The sequence below is a fragment of the Anser cygnoides genome, chromosome Z (assembly GCF_040182565.1).
Source record: "Anser cygnoides isolate HZ-2024a breed goose chromosome Z, Taihu_goose_T2T_genome, whole genome shotgun sequence".
Taxonomy (NCBI): domain Eukaryota; kingdom Metazoa; phylum Chordata; class Aves; order Anseriformes; family Anatidae; genus Anser; species Anser cygnoides.
Genome location: NC_089912.1, coordinates 38,283,510 through 38,303,352, shown reverse-complemented (window position 1 = coordinate 38,303,352; position 19,843 = coordinate 38,283,510). Strand labels below are relative to the sequence as shown.

At 44.7% G+C, this 19,843-nt stretch overlaps 1 protein-coding gene across 7 annotated transcripts in view; it reads right to left on the bottom strand.

Moving 5' to 3' along the window:
- SEMA4D (semaphorin 4D) overlaps positions 1-19,843 on the bottom strand; it is a 95,642-nt gene that overhangs the window by 63,500 nt on the left and 12,299 nt on the right. Inside the window, exon 1 of one of the 7 annotated variants that reach the window (XM_013195422.3) lies at positions 19,196-19,504. The exons of the other annotated variants lie outside the window; for them this stretch is intronic. The gene's annotated coding sequence lies outside the window, so the exon portion shown is untranslated. Of the gene's footprint in view, positions 1-19,195; positions 19,505-19,843 lie in introns of those variants that run through there. 7 annotated transcript variants of the gene reach the window in all.

The window sequence follows — 19,843 nt, the reverse complement described above, 5'->3', positions numbered from 1 at the left end:
GGCAGCGGGAACCCATAATGCTACTTGTTCCAGCACCTCTCTGATCCGAGAAGATTTGCAGGGTATCTTTCCAGGATACATAAAAAAAAAAAGATAAGCAAAAGCACATGTATTTTTCAGGCTAGTGCTAGAATCACATCTCTGCAGGCAATTTTTTCCCCCTTGTTGGCTGGTGTCTGATCCGTGTTACCAAGAATTAAAGAGGTCATGAACTAACAAGCAACTGCTTGAAGTTCGCTCAGCAGGGAAAGCCCCAAAGCTCACTTTGCTTGAAGTGTGGCGGGCAGGAAAGGGAAGAGACTTTGAACAAATATTAGCAGAACATTAATGAAGATGCAGAGACTTGCCAACAGCAGACACGATCTCCTCTCCACCTCCACAGCTAGGGGCAGAACGTCGTCGCCTGAGGGACCAGACAAACAGGACCAGACAGAAAAACTCACAGGAGACTCATACAACCACCAAGCTGACAGCGTCTGGAACGACACTCCAATAGCAGAAAATATGTAACTCATACACCACTCGCGGGGACTGAAAAAGCTGTGTGCACATAGTTGTCTTACCTCGTTCTCACAGATACATGAAAACACTAAATTTAACACTTTATGTTGGATCAAAAAATTTATCCTGCTGAGAAACCGAGCCTTGTGGTTTTCTGGGCAGAAATGGAGGTTGTGAGATGTTACTTTTCTGCCAGATCAGTATCTGAATGCAGCTCACTGTTTTAATACTAGCATGAGGAAACTCATGCTAGAACTCACTTAACTGCAAATTTTCAAGAAAAATATGCCACATCTCTTTAACTGTGCAGTAGTGCAGTTTTGGAAAGCACTGAGGTTTTGACTGAAATTCTGCCAGCCGGGGAAAATAAAGGGTGGAGGCGACCAGACCAGCTGCTGTCACAGAACAAAGCACCTGTAGGTACCGAACAAGCTCCTCGCAGGTTTGCGTTTCTGCTGACCCCTGTCCTGCTGCCAGCGTGAGGCTACCCGGTCTGCATGTTGTACGTCAGCATCCTCCTGGCGCTGGCACGGAGGCTTGACAAGAAGTCAGAAGTGTGCTCGCAGCACGCAGGCGGCTGATCCACCTCCCTGGTGCTCGTGCCAACCGAGGGAGAGCCCGGCCAAACACCAGCCGGGAGGCACACAGAGTGGCTGGGACACACAGGCTCTGAGAGCCCCATGTCAGGGGCATCATCTCCGCTCTCATCCCACCCCAGGTCCCCTTGCAGCCCCTTCCAGGGACCTGCAGCCCCGTCCCAGCTGCCTCCTGAGCCCTCTCTGCAATTATGTACAGCGATGCCCAAGCTTTGTCGCACCATTCCCACCAAGAGCTGCTCAAAGAGGGTCACAAAACTCCCCGAAGTCTGCAGTACCCTTCAGTTCCCTTGCTGATGGGCCCCAGCAGGACCACAGTGCTGCAAAACGGGGAGCAGTAGCACCCAAGAAGGACCACTGAGGAAGAAGAGAGAGGCACAAGTCACCTGGGCAGAAACCGACTTGCTGACTTTTATCTATCTTCCGACTTCCCAACGCTAAAAGCCATTTGAGTGCTGTAAGATAGAGCAGATAAACCCCTGAACCACAAGTTTAGCAAGTACAATTTCTGCCACAGGTTGGCTTCACTGCTTAGATATCCCAAAAAAGTATGGACAAGCACTTTTTGCATATTTTCGCTTACTTTCCCCATGTTGAAGGCTAAGAATGCACCATAAAGGCTCATCTTGCAAAACAAAAACAGTCGGAGTGGCAAAAATGCAGGCTGCCTGCGTGACAGAGACACAAATCATGCAGCCCCAGTTCAGCACAGCTTCAGGCTGCAAAGTCAGGGAGCAAAATCCATCCGAAGGGCTCAGGTCTTTGAGGAAACAGTTTGCAACCAACTAATGTTTAACCAAAAACTCCCCGCCTGACTCTTTCCAAGTCAGACGGACATTCTCATCAGAAGATCCTCAACACAGAAACGCTGGAGAAACAGACAGAAGTGAGCAGTTAATGACTGCCCTCTCCGGATCAATGAACAGTGACAGACTGAACACAGTGTGTGTATGGCCGGTGCGTGCAGCTGGCAGGAACGGCTGCTTTCTACCAAAGCTACGGCCAGCACACCTTACAGCTGCCAAAGGGAAGTTAACATACAACTAAGGCCTTCACACACACAGGCATTTTATTATTTTTAACCTTTGCTTTTCATGCGTTGCACCCCTGCGCAGTGCAGATGCGGTATTTCATTTTACAACGTATGCCTAGCTCGCTGTAAACACACAGTATCAGAGGTTCCCCAAAGGGACAGCATTACAGGTACGAAATCAAACTCAGATGGGAATATCATCTGAGGAAGAACCAGGAGGTCTGTGATTAAAACCCCGGCGGTCTGTGACTAAAACCCTGGTACCCACACGCGTCCCCATGAGGAGAGCTGTTTCCTAAGCCTGTCACTGGAAAGAGGGGCTTTGGAGCAGCTAAAACCTGACTGCCAGCCACTAACTTCAGCCTAAACTGTCTGCCTGTCAGCAGGCTCCTGAGGTTACAGCTCTCACGCCACTCTGAAAGATCTTCAAGGCCAAAGATTAAATCTTCGCATAAGTTAGCACATCACAGAGCACTGGGCCTGCTAGCACAGTTCCACTGGACTGCAGCAACAGACTGTCCATTAATTAAAGCTGACGCTTCGTTACCCATCAGTCAACAGCACATTCAGGAGCTACGGCATAATAAAGCCATTGTTAGTCTTTTCTTTACATGTTCAACTGCAGAACAAAAGGTGATGGTTGTAGACGCTCAACAATGACTTGAATGTCTGCAGGTACCATTGATCCTCAAGAACAGGCTCAACAACAAAGACCTTGCACAGAAAGAAGAGCTAAAAAGTTTTAGTTATAAAAAAAAAAAAGAGACCAAAAAAGAGACAACACCCTAAAAGCTGTGTGTTACAGTTGTTCATCACCCTTCCACAAACACTGCCAGTCATTTCGCCAGTCAACGTCATACCACTCAGCCATTATCATTAACTAGAAAAGACAGCACAAAATGCCTCCCAAAGAAGGATAGTTTAATAGTTTACTCTCCTTCCTTTCTCCCAAGTTGTCACATTCAGTGCTCTTCAAACCTACAAACACAACATGACATTTTGACATCTGAATATGACACTTACGAGACAAATGTCTCTAAAAATGAGATACACTCTTCTTCCAAAACATTTGTGGTAGGACAGAGTTATCCTTCAGTGAAAAGGAATTAACAACAACAACACGCTGCAAAACATTTAACAGAACAAGAAGCCTTACATAAAAGAGCACAAGGGGGATTTTGAACTTGTGGCAGTGTTCCATGAATTTGTATGACATGTTTAAAAGCAAATTGATTCATACTCATATTGTTTCTAAACTAAATGTTTCATCAACTACGCTAACTGCAAATAGCAATCAGTTGGCATAAGGCCCAATTCAAAAGAGCAAAATAAATGCTTTCATCCCAATTTTCCTGAAGATAGCAAAATGGAGGAAATGATGTCCAAAGCTGCAGAGATGAGAAAAGATAGGAACCCCTGAACAAAAAGAAATAACAGGGTAAGGCAGGTAAGGGCCTCTAATGGTAGTGATTTATTCTATTACAGCCTTTTACTGTCAGGTTATGTAATGAGCCCACATGATTTAGGAATTCATGTAGGGAGAAAGTGTTTTTCAATTAGCAATATGGATCTGGGTTGGCTCATGTCAAGTGCCTGTAAGTGATAATCTGGAGAAAATGTCAGATGGTGACTTTAAACAATAGCTTAAAACTCATTACTTTTTATGGCCTTAAGTTTAAGAAAGAATGTCTTAGCACTATCTTCAAAATAAACCAAAAGAAAATAAAAGAGTAGATGTAAGCTATAATTCTCTCAAGTACCAGCCGTTCTCTTACACACATACTTTCAGAAGTCTCTGCTTTTAAATTAGGGTACATATGAAACAATGTATGAGGCTGAAACACAGAGGTAGGTAACAACAGCTATGAATTAGAGGGGAGAAAACCCTTGTAAGCAATGAAGTGAAACCACAAAAAACAATTAATGCGTTAAGTACTTGCAGGAAGGAAAATGTAAAAAAAACAAAAACAAAAACATGCAGCTACAAAGCCAAAAGCTGACACTGAAACTTGGTTTGCCCTCCACAAACCAAGGACAGACAGCACCAGTTTGCCATGGCTCAGATACTACAAAAAACAAACAAACACACAAATGACAGCAGCAAAAAACTGCCTTAGGAGTCCTTGGCCATGGCTTTTAAATCTGTTTTACAAGGCATTCAGACAATGGCTGTCCAAAACCTCACCTTCTCGAAGGAACCAAGCTCAGAGCCGTGACTCAGCTCAGCAGCCTCTGGGGGTTCCTCCAGTGTCGAGAGGCAGCTCTTGCAAGGAGCTGCTTGCAAGGAAGCAGAAGCTTCCAGCAAGCACTTACTCTGCATAATCCATAAAACACATTAATCTCATTGTACAACACCAGGGGCATAGCTCAGGACATCCCTTTGTTCCTTACTATTCTTTAAAAAAAAAAAAAAAGAAAAAAAACATTTTCAGCTGTTAGCGCACCAAGATATTTCATTAAATGATGCATGTTCAGCCACATTGGTGCAGGAGAGCTCCTTGGGTGGGGAAGCAGAAATTGAGCTTTAGAGCACTTCTACACCCTTTTGTTGACCCGAGATACACCACTTTATGTGGGTAAAGAAGCAGAAGTTCTTCTGGTGAAGTACAGATGCAGGATAAGCTGAGACAGTAACAACAGATTTCCGATGTGGCACAACCTTGGGTGTTCCACAAACACAGGGACTTCTCTTCAATGTCAGTCCAATTTTCATTTTGTTAAGTAAAAAAAAAAAAAAACCCTCTTCATCTATCAGCTAAAATATCCACAAAAGTTTCCAAGAGGAAGGAAAGAAAACGTGACCAATAAAAACAAAGTTATGCCCTCTGACTCGCTGCCTTCACCCCCCCCCCTTCATTCAATACCAGTCAGCAAAGCCCTTCCCTTCGCCCGGATTAACCACCACCCTCTTCAGGCAGAGAGAATCTCAACATCTGCCTCGCAGCTGAGCTTCCCAGCGTTACGTGGACAAGGGCACGTTAACAGCAGGGGCACATCCAGGCAGGAGGCACCACCGAAGGGGCTGGGGTCTCCCCGTCCAGCACGGTACGTGCCCCCCAGACACAGGAGCCGTGTTCGCCGGTAGGGAGGAGGAGGAAGAGAGAAGACAACAGGCGGAAAAGAAAGGGCATTTTGTTGTCCAGCAGTTATCCTTCTGGTTCAGTGGGCCACTTCTATTTAGATTTGACTTTCTGACGACGTAACTGATGCGGTCTCTGGTGGATCACTCAGTGCATCATGAGAGCACAGGAATTCAAGCTTATGGCTACCACCTGTTTGAAAAAGCTAAGTAACAAAAAAAAAAAACTTATTTAAGAAAAGGATTTGGGGAAAAAGCATAGCAACACTAAAATGGGAAAAAAAGAAATTAATAAAATGCTATGCTGTAAGTGAGCACAGTAAGTCACAGAAACACGATGGCATGCGTCAGCATTTGGAAAAAACACGTAACAGCCTGGACAAAGAGCGCTCTCAGGTTACACAGAACACCTTACTAACATCACTATAAGGGCACATATTTGAAAGAAGCTGTTGTGAGAGAGGAAGTTCCACCTCTCCCAGACCGGTGGGAACAAATGCTTCACAAGAGGGCTTGGTTTTTTCTTTTCTTTTCAGTTTCTTTTTCTGCACCTGACTGAAGGTTAGCCTGGACAAACACTACACTTAGTAAACCACCCTTTTACTCTGTTTTGCCCAAACCACACCAAATGCGTCACTTCAAAACAAACAGAAAAAGTCAGTGAGAGCAAAAACCAAGTTCACAATCCCTGACCGCATCGCAGGGCACAATGGCAGCTTCTTCCCAAAGGAGCCGGGGGTGAGCACACAGGGGCGCAGCAGGGCAGGAAACTCAGCAAGGCAGCACACAGGACAGAAAATAGTTGAAAAAATGAAAAAAAAAAGGTAAAAATCCATAAATTGCTACAAACAGAGGGCACCAAAAGGAGCCTACGCAGCATCACACCTTCCTCAATCATTAACCAAGGCAGGGGAAAAAAAAACATACGCTTCCTTCTGGTAAGTCAGGACATGTTTGCAAGTGCCTGGTTCAGCTCCAGCAGCCCTGAACAAAAGAAAGCATTTCAGAGACCAGGTACACTTGCACAGCTTGCTGCCAAGGACGAGCACCCAGGCACAGCGCTACACGGGCTGAGGAGGCGCTGGTGGCCGTCCACCCGTGACCGTGGGCGTCTGTCTGCAAAAGGATGTGACAGAGACTTGTGCCCTGCCACCAGCTCCGGGCCGCAGCAGTGTGACAGCCAGAGTCCTGGCTCAACAGGCACCGACAAACCCGTCAGGAGAAGGAGGGATGGGACAGAACCATGCCTGCTGGAGGGGACCGACACGTGTCACCGAGTCCAGCTGGCGGACTGCTTCGTGCTGCCCCGCAGTTGAAGCGCATCATGAAGAGCGTTGTCCAAACGCCGGCCTCTTCAGACGTGGCTGAAGAAGTGAAGGTGACGCACGAGCCCAGCAGCCGTCATCTGACATTAAGAATTCAAGGCACAGCACCAGACAGTTTTATTATTTTATAAAGTGCTCTGTTCGATGTTAAACCACACAACTGATTTATCGGAACCTTAAAAGGCGCCTTATCCACGCTGAACACATTAACTGATCAATTAGTTCAACAGAAGGGTCAACACTCTTCTCCTGAGGCAGTTCACACTCTACATCTCCAAATTTTTGCCACCTAGAACCTCATTGACAAACACTTTTCTTTATAACTAGAATCCAAAAAGAAATTTACCTGTTACGCAATTCTAGCTTACAAAACACCCACCTGATCTGCACTCTTGTGACCCATGCACACAAGCAATGCTACACCCTTCATAAAAGCACATGGTCCCTGCCAAAGCAAAGGGAAAAGCATTAAAAGTCTGAGACATTCATTTTCATGAATTCTTTTGTGAAAGCATACAATTCCTGCAGTACCTGGAAAGGAAGCTTTCTATATGCCATTTTGACAGGAAGAAGCCATAGCTCACTTTTTTGTTCTTTAAAATTCAAAAACATATGAATGAAAATGCTTTAATTTTTCACTATCAAAAAAAAAACACTTTTGCAGACAAAATCATATGAGTCCTCACAAGTTCTAACATTTTTCCCATAACCAAACCAGATTTCACAGATTAACATATTATTTGAAATAAAAGCAGACTAGAGAATACAAACCTGGCAAACTAGAAGTTTAAAGTGCTAGATAAACACACACTACTTGATTAAATACATTCTATTCTCCAGGCAGTCTTCAACAAACAAATTCATGACTCAACAACCCTACAGCATCCTTTCCTTCAGGAAAATGATTAAAGAGGAGAAGCTGCACATCATTCTGTCCCTGTGATGCAAATTGTGACATAGAAAGGTTTCTGTATACCTGAAAATAAAAATAACCTCAAATCAAGGAGTAAGTTAAGAGCACATCATTAAACAGCTACGGTTTCCAACATTTCTCTCAGAATTTCTCCACCATTCCAAAGAAAACAGTACTGCCATATGAGATGTATTTAGGTAGCATATGAAACTCATAAATCCATAAGGGTTAATTTTCAAATTCAAACACTGATTTTTGCTTTTGGTCTTCTTACCTAATTAGTAATGTGGCATTAAATCAAGCGGACCAACAAACATCACGGCAACTGTCACATAAGGGTTACCTGAAGCCAGATAGTTCTGCAGCAAATCAGTGCCTGCTGTATGCAAAGCCATTACTGAATGACTTTTCCCCATTAAAAACCACAGCTTGCCCAACATAATTAAAATACAGGTTGGAAGTAGCATATTACATCTTGGGAAAAATACTTAGGCAGCAGAATGTGAATTGTGAAAAAGCATCATTCACTTACAATCACACAGACGCAGAAAATAGTCCCCAACTCATTAGCAGAAAAGCAATTAATCAATGTGAGCTAGTCATCATTGGAAAATGTACTCAAAAGACTGCGCAACAGATTACCCTGACTTTTCTCACCTTACAGACAGCCGTCCTTCTATGATGAAGGTCCATTTTTAAAAACAAGACAGCCTGCAGAACAAAATGCCATCTCCTGAGAGCAAACAAGACAGTGAAAATCTGGGCCTGAACAAACAAGATCAAACGCCAACCTGAAATTAAAATTGGAGAGTAAACAGAATACATACAGTCAGGTTTATAACTGTCAGCAAAGAGACATTTTGGTGTCGGATGCTGTTATTAGACCAGGCTGAAGAAGCTGAGGAGCAGAGGAAATCACTGAGCTGGGAAGTAAAGACGGCGGCATCAAAAGGAGGATGTCGTGCAACAGGTCTCGTACACCAAGTCCCCTGCAATTCCTTCCTAAAACTTGGAAGGGGGGGAAAGAAGAAGATAACCTGACAACCTGTCATCACAGAGATTATAATCTCTCGCTCCAGGGAGAGGCGTGGAATGAAAATAACTTTCTTCTTCGGTGACTGCCAAGGAATATGACCTACAGTTCCACACTAGATAGCAGCTGAAAACAAGCCAATATTTATGAAATATTTTTAATCAGCTGAAAGAACCCGTCGCTTCAGCCAAGTCAGATTCAACCCTAATTTGTCGATGCCCGTTTCCATGCTGCGGCTCACCGCCGCACGGATCACGCCGTGGCTCCCCTGGTGCTCCCCTCCCCAGCAAAACCAGCTCAGGCAGCTCCCGCCCCAGCAGCGGGGCTGGGAGCAGTGCGACACGGCCCCGCCACCGCCGCTTCCAGAGGGACCACGCAGGGGTGAGAGAATAAGGTTAGGCTGGCTCTTCTGGCACTGGAAATGGGGCTGCTGATGGCGAGGAGTGGCTGCCTCCATAGCATTGTGTGGATTGCCTCAACCGTGCCAAGAAGCACCACCGCCGCCTCTGCTCGGTTTGCCTGGAGAGCACCGGCAACTCAAAAGTTGGGTAGGGGCGTGAGTACTCACTGCACTTTTCAAGCTACATACAAACAACACATACAATCATCATGAAGAAAAGGCAACTATTTCTGACTACGGTTGCCGATAAAGTGAAGACACAGGAGATCTGACTTTGGGTTCAGTGGTACTGTCCCCATACGAGGGCTCAGATTCATGCTTCACTCACCTCCAGGCACACTTAGGCAGGAGAAGGAGAGCATGGACACTGGCACACACACAGCAGCATGGACAGCAGCTTGTGCCCAAGCCACCACACCACTGCTTTTATCTCGCCAACCTTGCAGGCTAACCCCGGGTACGATCCTGGTAGGATCCAGTAGCTACGCGCCCCAAGAGCCACCGAACCATGCAGGTATCTCCGCGCTTGGATTCCTTCGCAACGTGATGGCCACCCCAGCCCAGCCTGCTGGGACTGCTGCCTGTCCCCACACACAGCGACTACACACCAGCCTTGCTGCCCCCGGTACAGCACTGACATCAACCATCAACATCTCAACACCACTGTGAGATCCCGCAGCACCTCTTCCCATGGGTTTTCATGGATGTGTAACCAGCATGCACGAATATTTACCCCCCCGGCAAAGGGCACGCCTTTTGCTGTAGCTGAGGTAAAATGTGTGAATACTGTCAGTAGCTGAGAAACCATCACCATCCTCGAGCAATCTTTATAGACAAAAGAAGCCCCTTCTATGTAGGCTGTCCGGGTACACGCTGCTAATAAAGAGGATGGAAAAACAGAGGTCATAAAGCTAGGAGAGCTTTACATACCTGCTTTGGAAACATGCCTCAGCACAACATACAGATTGCAAATAAGGAACATGAAATGCTTTTTTGAAAAAGTAGTGAGAGATCCTCTAAGAACCTGCACCTCTACCTCAAATTTTAATTAGCTCTCTCTCAGTAACATGTGCATAGGATTATAGACTCCCCCCCCCCCCCCCCCGCAAATCAAGTTTCAAATTGTGGAACAGATCCAAGGAGCTGGTTTCTATGCATTCCTGAGGGAGAAAGGGCTATAGAAAAGCCTTTTATTTCTGCATGTATTTCCCAGAAGGCCTAACTAATGCAAAAGGAAATGTATCAGGCTTCTTCAATGGGGGGAGGGCAAGAGGGGATTAACACGTTTCACTTGCAGAATGTGTGCAATGGGAGGGGTGAGCGCTCCGATGTGAGCAGTTAAACTCATTTCTTTTGTAAACCTTACGATGAGATAGCTAAAATATCCTTTCAATAGAAAACTACTTGAGTAAATGTCAAGGTGAATTGCACTGAATGTCACAAAAAGCTACCGTGAAGGGGGACACTTGAGACAGCATACGTACATCTCTCGAGAGGCACCACTTCAGCACGTCAGCATGGCGAAGTTAAGAGTATAAACACAGGAGTGCATGTTCTCAGTGTAAGTCAGCATCATCTGCACAAACGGTTTCACACACAAGTACTAGCAATGGTTTCCTCCTCCTAAATTGATTTTATAGCTGCTTTTCTGTTAAGCTCTTCGAGAGCTAACAAAGGTTGGTTCTGGGCTCAGAAGCACTTCAATCTAACACCAACTCAAAAAAAAAACAAAAACACAAACAATTAGTAGCAGACCAACATAAGTTATTCCAGTTTGTCCCTTCAAAGAATATGAATCACGAAATACTCCAGCCTACCATGCATTGATTTTCAAAGTAATACACTCCCTTCAAAACTATTCTTTACAAGTTTATTAGCTCTTCAGCTTTGATTATTTAATACTCATTCAGCAAAACGCTTTTTCTACATTGAATATTGCATCCAATAGGAACCCAATTTCAGGGATCACACATCAGTTCCCACCACTAAAATAAACCTTACAGAAAACTGAATAAAAGGATAACCTTTTTTATTATTGCTCCTGAAGTAGGACTTGAGCTGCTGGGTGCCTCACGGCCAAAGCATACCTACAGGCAACGCAGCAAGCAGCTCTTACCCACCTCACGTCCCTGGGGGCCCTAATCCTGACTCCAGCCACCACATCCACCCTCAGCTGCCCCGTGCTGCCTCCAGCCTCTGCTGCCCATCGCAGGTCAGCTGCTGCCCATGGGGGCAGCTCCCACGACCTCGACCCCTGGGGTTTGGGCTTTTCTTTGTGTTCAAGAGCTGGTGTTTCAAGCTCCCTCTCCACTTTGCTCTAGCAAAGCAGGACTTACAACAAATACAGCAAACAGACATGGGCACAGTTTGCTGAAGGTGCAAGCTGCCTTCATTTCTACCAGGAGGAGAGGCAGCAGACCGCATGGCTGCAGCCCAGAGTTTAGTGTATACTTACCAACATGCAATTAATTGAACGAGGAGCTTAATTCAAGTTTTGCTGCACTTGCTGGTTCAGAAATTCCTACGCCACCTATATTTAAACACTGTTTTCATGTTTAATGTAATATGCAATATATAGCTCTGTTCATACTAAGTAAACACAAATTCATTCCTCGTGTTACTTGACATTAGTTACAGTGTAAAGAGCCTAGATTATTCAACTAATCTACTCAATAACATGATCATCCACCCTTCATCTTACCCTCTCGTAGAAAGGTAAAAGAAGCCAAATTAATTATTTACTTAAAACCAAATAATCAGGTTGGTTGTTCTGGGACTGTGCTTTTAGGTGGTGTGCTACTTATATTTAAAACATTTAATAACTCAAGAGGGAAAAAAAAGCAAGACAATGCTGATTTTGCTCACTTATTCTTTCCTGTAATGTCATTTAACAATATTTTAAGACTGATAGCTTTGGAGCACTACGTTCTGGAATAACAACTTGGCAAGTGATAGGCATTTGTACAACTGCAAGAACAGACAGAACAACATTTTCAACAGTAAACCATTTGTTTAGGCAGAAAGAAACCACTTCCTACAGTCTACGCAACAAACTGTTAGAGCTGTTAACTAACAGGTGTTAGTAGTAGAAGGTGATATTGAATAGCACGGTCTTTCATTTAATTAAGTTCTAAGAATATCCTGTGGCCAGAAACCTAAGATCAGCTATAAGATTGAAATACTGTACGGACACTCAAGGCGCAGAATAATTAGCCACTGGACATATGATGAGGTGGGAGATTTGCCATCGTTAGAAACAGAGTGAAGAAAGATCCTTTTTCTGGACAGGGAAAACAAGACTAGTACATAAACTCCTGGACTTGGTACCAGGATTTCACCCAACAGTACCAGAGACCCATGTTACTTATGGGCTACGTTAACAACAAATTTGCTTTATTTCCCCAAATCAGAAGGGTTTAGGTTGGAAGGGACCTCTGGAGGTCACCTAGTCCAACCACCTGCTCAAGCAGGGACACACAGAGCAGGTTGCCCAGGACCATGCCCAGGAGGCTTTAGAAGAGCTCCAAGGAGGGAGACACCACAGCCAGCAGCCTCTCCGGGCAACACATGCCAGTGCTCCATCACCCACACAGAAAGGAAGTGCTTCCTGATGATCAGCTGTATTTCCAAGGCAATACGGGGTTACGCTTCTGTCAGATTATCTTTTTGACTCGGGCAAGCTCAAGTTCAGCACCCAGCCTCACTACCCTCTGTCACAGACAAGCACTGAAGGGCAGGCAGGATACCAGCTGATGCACCTCTGGGACGATACAAGCCAACTGTTTCCGAAGATGTTTGACTGGCTTTTTCAAGCTTCTTCCCAAAACTTTTGCTGACAATTTCTACAATGCAGCTTTAGCTGCAAGATCCAGAAGCAATGAAAACGGCAGCACAGCTGCAGCAGTAGCACGCAAGTCACTCCAGGCCAACCCCTGACCAGGGCAGCAACCCACTCACTTACCTTTTTCTCCAAGTGCTACCACCTTCTAAAGGTAAACCTCACAATCCTGCATGGTGCCCAGAAAGACTTCATGCACACCTCTCGGTGAGAGACAGCAAAAATCTAGCCTTCTGGCTATTTTGAAGGTGTTTCTCTATTTCTCCACAAAAGTTTCATCAGCACAGCACATATTTTTCTCATTATTGGTCTACCCAACCCATCACCAAAGTTGGAAGCTAAACCCAGTGTAACTACATGCACACTTCCAAAGCCAAATGCCTAGTCAGTATAGTGCAAGCCTCTACTCAGTCACCTATCTGAAATTCATTTTCAAAAATCTCCTCGACTCCTATTTGGTTACATAGCTTGGAAAAATTCCACCTCGATTTCAAAAGTGTCCTTCACAAAGCCACACACTTTTAAGTCTGCTTATATATGTCATGAATCATTTCAGTACAGGTTCTCCATATTAAGCCCTTCAAGCTTGCATGGCATAATTACAAATGTTCTCTCTGCATATTTTTGCATATTTAACTGAGACACATTTCAAGCTATTGCAAAGGAAATGTCTTCGTACACATTTATTTCATATGTTATGCTTGTGTTATGCCATTTACTTCTCTATTTCCAGATAACCTCTAGCATACTGCAGGTGTAATTTATAAACAGCAATTATAATACAATATGAATTGCAACATAAGTACACTGACGGAACATCAGCTGAAGGCACAGGGAACTCCCCAAACTGCACTCGATAATTAAGAGCCTTCGTGAGAAATCCCACGTGGACAAAAATAAATAAATAAATAAACCTCATGGCAGGCCAAGAAAGTTGTAAAATCAAATTAATGGGAAGGTAACTTTCAGCCTCAAGACACTGCATGTTCTGCATGCGTGCCAGACCTCAAAAAACTTTCTCTTCAAACCTGAAACAGGATCTGAAGATGTCTGGGACAGTCCGGAATGAAAGGAGAGCAGCAGTTTGTGGTGTTTTGCCTACCGTAGCATTATGATTTGAGGAACTTGATCACTATTGGTACAATGCATCATTGTCCAAATTACCATTCAGCTGACTCTTTTGCACTGTCTCCACCCTGGTGAGGTGGAGGGGTCACTGAATATAGCGCGAGTGTGGCAAACAGAACCAGCCTGGAAGGCTCAGTGTGAAGATCTCTTCTTTCATGTTTCCAAATCTACTCTGCCAGCAACGTTACGGAGGAAACACCAAACAGCAGGCAACAACCAGCTTCCCTCCTGCCAGACTTTCCCTCCCCCAGACTGCAAACTCCCTGTCTCTCGGCTGGTGTGGAAATACTACTCACATATATTTAAAGGTATTCTGCAGGAGCCCCGCAAACCTCACACCTCTGATGCAGGGGCAGTCCCTGCAGGAAATAACGCAGCAGTGCCCCGTCAGCCACACAGGTGTTTGCACGAGGCCCAGACAGATTGCATGAGCTCAACTAGCCTCTCTTCTCCTTTCTTTCCTGACTACTTCCGAAAACATTTCATCCGCTCCTGTCACCCACAGATCTAACACAAGAAGGCAGATCCTATAATGAGAGCTATAAGATTCCTCAGCTTTTAACTAGTAACTTCTCAAATCAAAGAAACAGGTATAACTTGTTATTTCTTCTGAAGTTCCTCATGCATCCTCGGTATAACACCCAAACTTCAAGCAAATAGGGCCCTTCAGGATCCTGTCCTCCACCAGATTTCCAGACAAGAAAATTTGTATTTACATGATAAATGTAATTACTATAATTACTTGTAATAACATATATTAGTATATATTATATGTTAGGTACAATAATATTAATAAAGTAAAATAATTACTTATAAAATATATTTTAGGAAGGTACAGACTTCTTTAATTGACTGATGCCTTTAAAGTTTAAAGCAACATTTAATATAAAAGGAGAGAACTTAACAGGCATGAAAGTCAGCTTATGTAGTCATTTTAGGTCAGCCTTTCAGGCAAATTTGAGCATCTAAATGTGATTTTCAAGAAGTGTTCTCGTAGCTGAAGCTTCGAACTGCAGATTTATGTTGTCTGCCTAGCTTAATCTCATAGTCACAGTGCTATCACCAAGTCCCACCAGATCAGGTCCCAGAAACAGACCTCATTTTGCATCCGGTGATGCTGCAGCCTTCCCAGAGGCCACAAACCCTCCCCGGGAAGCACCTCTGGAGAGGAATACAACAGGCCGCCAGGCAGATGCCCACACTACTTGTACCACCGGGCATGCCTGCACTATTTGTACGAGCCACGTTAGCTGGGGAAGGCCCTGGCTCCTGGCCGGCGTGCCGAGCTGCACACCCCCATCTGGTCCTTGCTCAGGCTGCCCCAGCAGTGACAGCCTAATCCCACACGTTTGCGGCGCTTTCAGAAGAGATCTCGCTCATTTCACACACAGCAGCTCTCTCCTGGACCTCATTTCACACTGATGGAAGCAAACAGCTATGACCAGGAGAACAATAGCTGCTTTGTTCATGCAGTAAAACAACGCAAAACTGCCCAGATCGCTCTGAATTGCTAAAATTGTGAAGTTTTACTGCGCTACATTAAATAGCTGGTCCACAGAGCCAAGCCATAAAGCTGTTCTTAGAGGTTCCCCTCTCCCATTCACCCTCTCCCAAAACAGATGCCAACTACTTCATTAGCCACGTTTCATTAGCAAGAAAAGCAGGCGGCCAGCTAATATAAACAGCGGCAGCAACATGCCAGCATGGCTTTGGCCACATAGGAAGGGGATGACAACACCACACTGCAGACACCCCCAGTCCCTTCATCACCCCTCCCCTGAAGCCACCATTTTGGGGGCCTGGGGCCCGGGAGAGGCATGGGCCAGGCATGGAGGCTGGGCCAGGAGACCCAGGCGTGGTGGTGGCAGCAGGCAGGGGTCAAGAAAGGCCCCACTGAGTCTCCTCGTGGCCCTGGCGCCTTCACCCCAGCCTCCAGCACCCGCAAAGCTGAGAGGGAAGCTAATTACAAGGTGAGGGAGAGGTACAGGAGCAAAGGCAGAATACTGCCTACTCGAGTGTGTTCAGGAGTTAGGCCCTAGCTAGGGAGTGCTGCCCACAGAGTATGGCCTCCACGCTCAGGTGGAGGACAGGGAAGCAGCAGCGGGACAGACACCAAAGCCAGCACTGACAGGACCACTCCTCCAGCTGCCGCAGCGGCACGGGTGGCCCCATGCCACCACCACCCCTTCGAACACACCTGGGACCTCCAGCCCACAGCATCGCCCAGGAAATCCTCCTCTCCATGGAGGCAGGCCAACCCCAGCACAGCCTCACGTGCCGCCTGCTCACTCACAGCCTGCAAAATCTTCCCCGGGTCCTTTATTTTCTTCTCCTGCCTGACTTCAACGAACAAGCTAATTAAGCACTTAGACCCTGACCGACGTAATGAAACGGTCCAATAAATATACATATATATCCACTAATTGAACACAAGGCAAGTTTCTGCCTAAAGTCTTTCCTTCTCAAAATGCTTAAAAATTCCCCTCCCCCTTTGTTTTCTGTTTCCTACTAGGCAAAGGAACGATGTCAATAAAACCTAACAGCATTGTCTTGCTATTTAACAGGTTCCTGTTACTATGCAAAAGAGAACTTTTGGAAGCATAAAAGATTATTCTGATGTCTGCTAAAAGGCAGGTTTATTCCTGGTTTGCCATTGATGGTAAGCAAAAGGCAGACTACCTGCAATTGAGTTTGGATTTGGAGGGAATGAGTTCTCTTTGTTTATTCAAGTGAGCTTTGGTGATGCTGATAAGCAAGGTACACTTAAATTAAAAATGAGCACAAACAGAAAAGCATATGCTAGTTATGCAAGATACATTCTAAGTCTCAGCAAAAAAAGCAAAAACACCACCATGATTTAATAGCAATAACCAGAAAAACTAGTAGTACATTCTAGGGCACAACCACAACTGAGGGCTTTTCTTCCACTCTATTTTTCTTCTAACATCAGCAAGGCCATTCTTTGAAAAAAAAAAAACTGACATTCAGCTGCCAGTTACTTATATAAACATAGACTGTTCTGTATATGCCAACAGAGATCACTTCAAAGTTTCATGTCTTCGAAACAGATTTCAAGCTTCAAACTACAATTTTGCACACCAGCCGTGTACAGAAAGCGGCAGCCTGTTCAGCTATAATTTACACAATACATGCATCAAAGGGTTGGGCTTTTTTGTTATAGTTGTTAATTCTTATTTAAGCTGTATGGCAATAGAAACCATACAGTATCTGTACGCAACCAGCCAACAAAAGACAGGTTCCCAGTAGGTCCCATCACAGCAGTACTGAGGTTCTTCCCTGGGCGTTTCTGTTTGTAGGGACTACACCTAACTGTGCCCGAGTACTCTTGAGCTACAGACAGGTGCTGAATCCAGGCTGTTAGTGAAGGTTATCTCTCTCCAATGCACACACAAACGTAAGACCATTTACAATTAATCTCCATACAGGCAACATGACTCACGGTCGGTTTAAGAAACTCAATCTGCTGAGTAATTCAAACAGCTTTATTGTTAGTTGTGATGTAATGAAATCAGTCAGTCAACAGTGACAATGCTGTATGAACCTCTCACATTTCAAGCCTAGATTACAGCACTTTACAAGCTGAAGCAATTATTTTCTGCTGCTACTAAATTATTCCCTGTTGTGACAACTAATTTAGTTGATAAAGAACCTTTAAATGAGCTTTCAACTTCCACTGACTTACAAAATAACCAAAAAATTAATTTCTTACCTGCAACCCAAGCTGCATGGCTGTTCTCACAGCTCTCTTACAAAGACCGTAGCAAAAGATTGCCTTGAGCAGTAGGCAATGGCCTGAATTTTGTCATCAAGTAATGAGTCTATCACAAAAATAATGACCACATGGCAGCAGCCTGCTGGATATAAATCCCTCCACTGATTAAAACTGGATTTTGGATCAATATTAAAACAAAAATAAAAATAAACAAAACAGCAACAAACAAAACACAATACTACATGAAAAAAGAGTAGAAAGAAGACAAAGCATCTGTGCTGGTCTCAGTAATCATACAGCAGGATGCAAATTAACACTAAATCATTTTATATTTAAGCAAATGTAAAAAAAACTTACGAAACAGACCACTTAGCTGTGTGCAGTCAGCCACAAACATGCAGTGCCTCACCATGTCCATGGTGAAAGCCTTGTAACGGGAGAGTCCAAGACATAGAAATAGTAAAATAAATGTTCTGTGTTTTGTGAGCTCCCCCCCCTCCCTCTCTGGCCCTGCTCACCCTTTCCTCCCCTAGGGCTTCAGTTCTCGGTTAACATCTCTCCAGCTGAAAATAATTGCCTGCCTCAGAAAGGCGTCTGGGACAGTGTCACCCCTTAATCACCAGCAGGACAGCTGAGTGACACGAGGCACTTCCACCTCCTCCCCGGAGTAATCGCACTGTCTCCGCAAGGCAGTACCACGCTGTTGAGAATTAAAATGACTTCAGATGTGGTGCTCTGCCCTAATGAGAACCATATTCCAGCAAGGCCCCCCTCCAAAAGCCCACTTCACACTACTGCACCAGCTGCCTATTAGGACTTGGCTTATCAATACGGCTACCGCTGAGGGTCAGTCAGTCCAGCCTGCATGCAAACCTCAGGGAAAATCCATTTGCAGAAATGAACCCACAATGCTTTTGGTATACCTCGATACATACATAATCAGCAATAATCAACTGTGTTATCTCTAAATTTTTATCACAGTGTGAGCATGGTAACAAGCCACAGTAGATTTGCAAGTCGTCATGCCCTCCCTGGCAGAGGCAGGATACCAATAAAACTACCCAGCGTTATAAAACCACGGACAGATTTACAACAAAGGACATTCAAGCAGCTCTCTGCAGACATACCTCAGAAAATAAAACTAGGTATCTATTTCTCAGCGAATTGGAGAGACAGAAAAAAAATGTTTGTAGGCATTACCAATATGCTTGCAGCGGTTATACTGAAAAATAAATTTTGTGAATCAGAGTAACACTAATTTCAGCTTCTATCAACTGCTATAGCTTCACTCTAGGATGAAATGTCAGCATCTAGAAATTGTGCGGGTGCATTTCTTCAAAACAGTCACTGTCTCTTCCCACAGCACACTTGAAAGATAAAATCTAAACATGGTCTTTAACATCCTCACTGTAAAAGAGGCACCAAAATCATCTTTTCTGGCAGGACATGACATGCTTAAATCCCGTAATTGTTTCCTGTTATCCACAACAGCCAGTTTTCTGTCCTTCACATCATTAGCCTTCTCAACTTTGTAAACTAACAGGTAGGCCCCCCCCCCCCCCCCCCTTCCTTTTTTACCCCATGCCTTTGAGATACACGTTTGCAGCAAGACTTACAGGAAAGCACTCTCAGACACAACAGCCGAACAGTCTGACGCAGCAAGACCACACAGTTCATCTTTAGCTTGCTCTTCCAAATTCTGCTTCTCCTCCTCCTGTGGGGTTCCCTTTCTTCTTGCTCCAAAATACGTCGTAAACTTCCCCAAGAAGGGACCGTGTCTCCCACGTGTGTTTATCTATAAACACTGAGTGCACCAAAGCTCTCCTTCAGGCCCTCAAATGCCTACCTGAACACCACAGCCGTGGTACAGGATTAAAAACATCAATTACGCCTGAACCTGATGGCTTCGGATACTTGCAGGAAATGGAAATCGTTAATTAAGGAAATGACAAACTGTCCTATCCCAGCCCTCAGGTCCCTCCTCTCTTCACTAAAGGAACTACCTAACTTGGTTATATTAGGGTTTGATTGCTGGGATGAGAATTTCAGGGATTGTAGAGCCTTCACATCCTCCTCCACAGCCTCTTATAGATTCAGGCAAACCTCAGCTTGTTGCTACACAAACATTTTTAAAAAGTTCACGTTTCTGTCAAGTGGAGAAGATTAAACTGCTGGTGGTCCACCCCATGCCACAGACACGCAGAAATCTTCAAACCTTTTCAGAAAAGCATCAGAGAAACAAGTGAAGGATTACAATTTAAGAG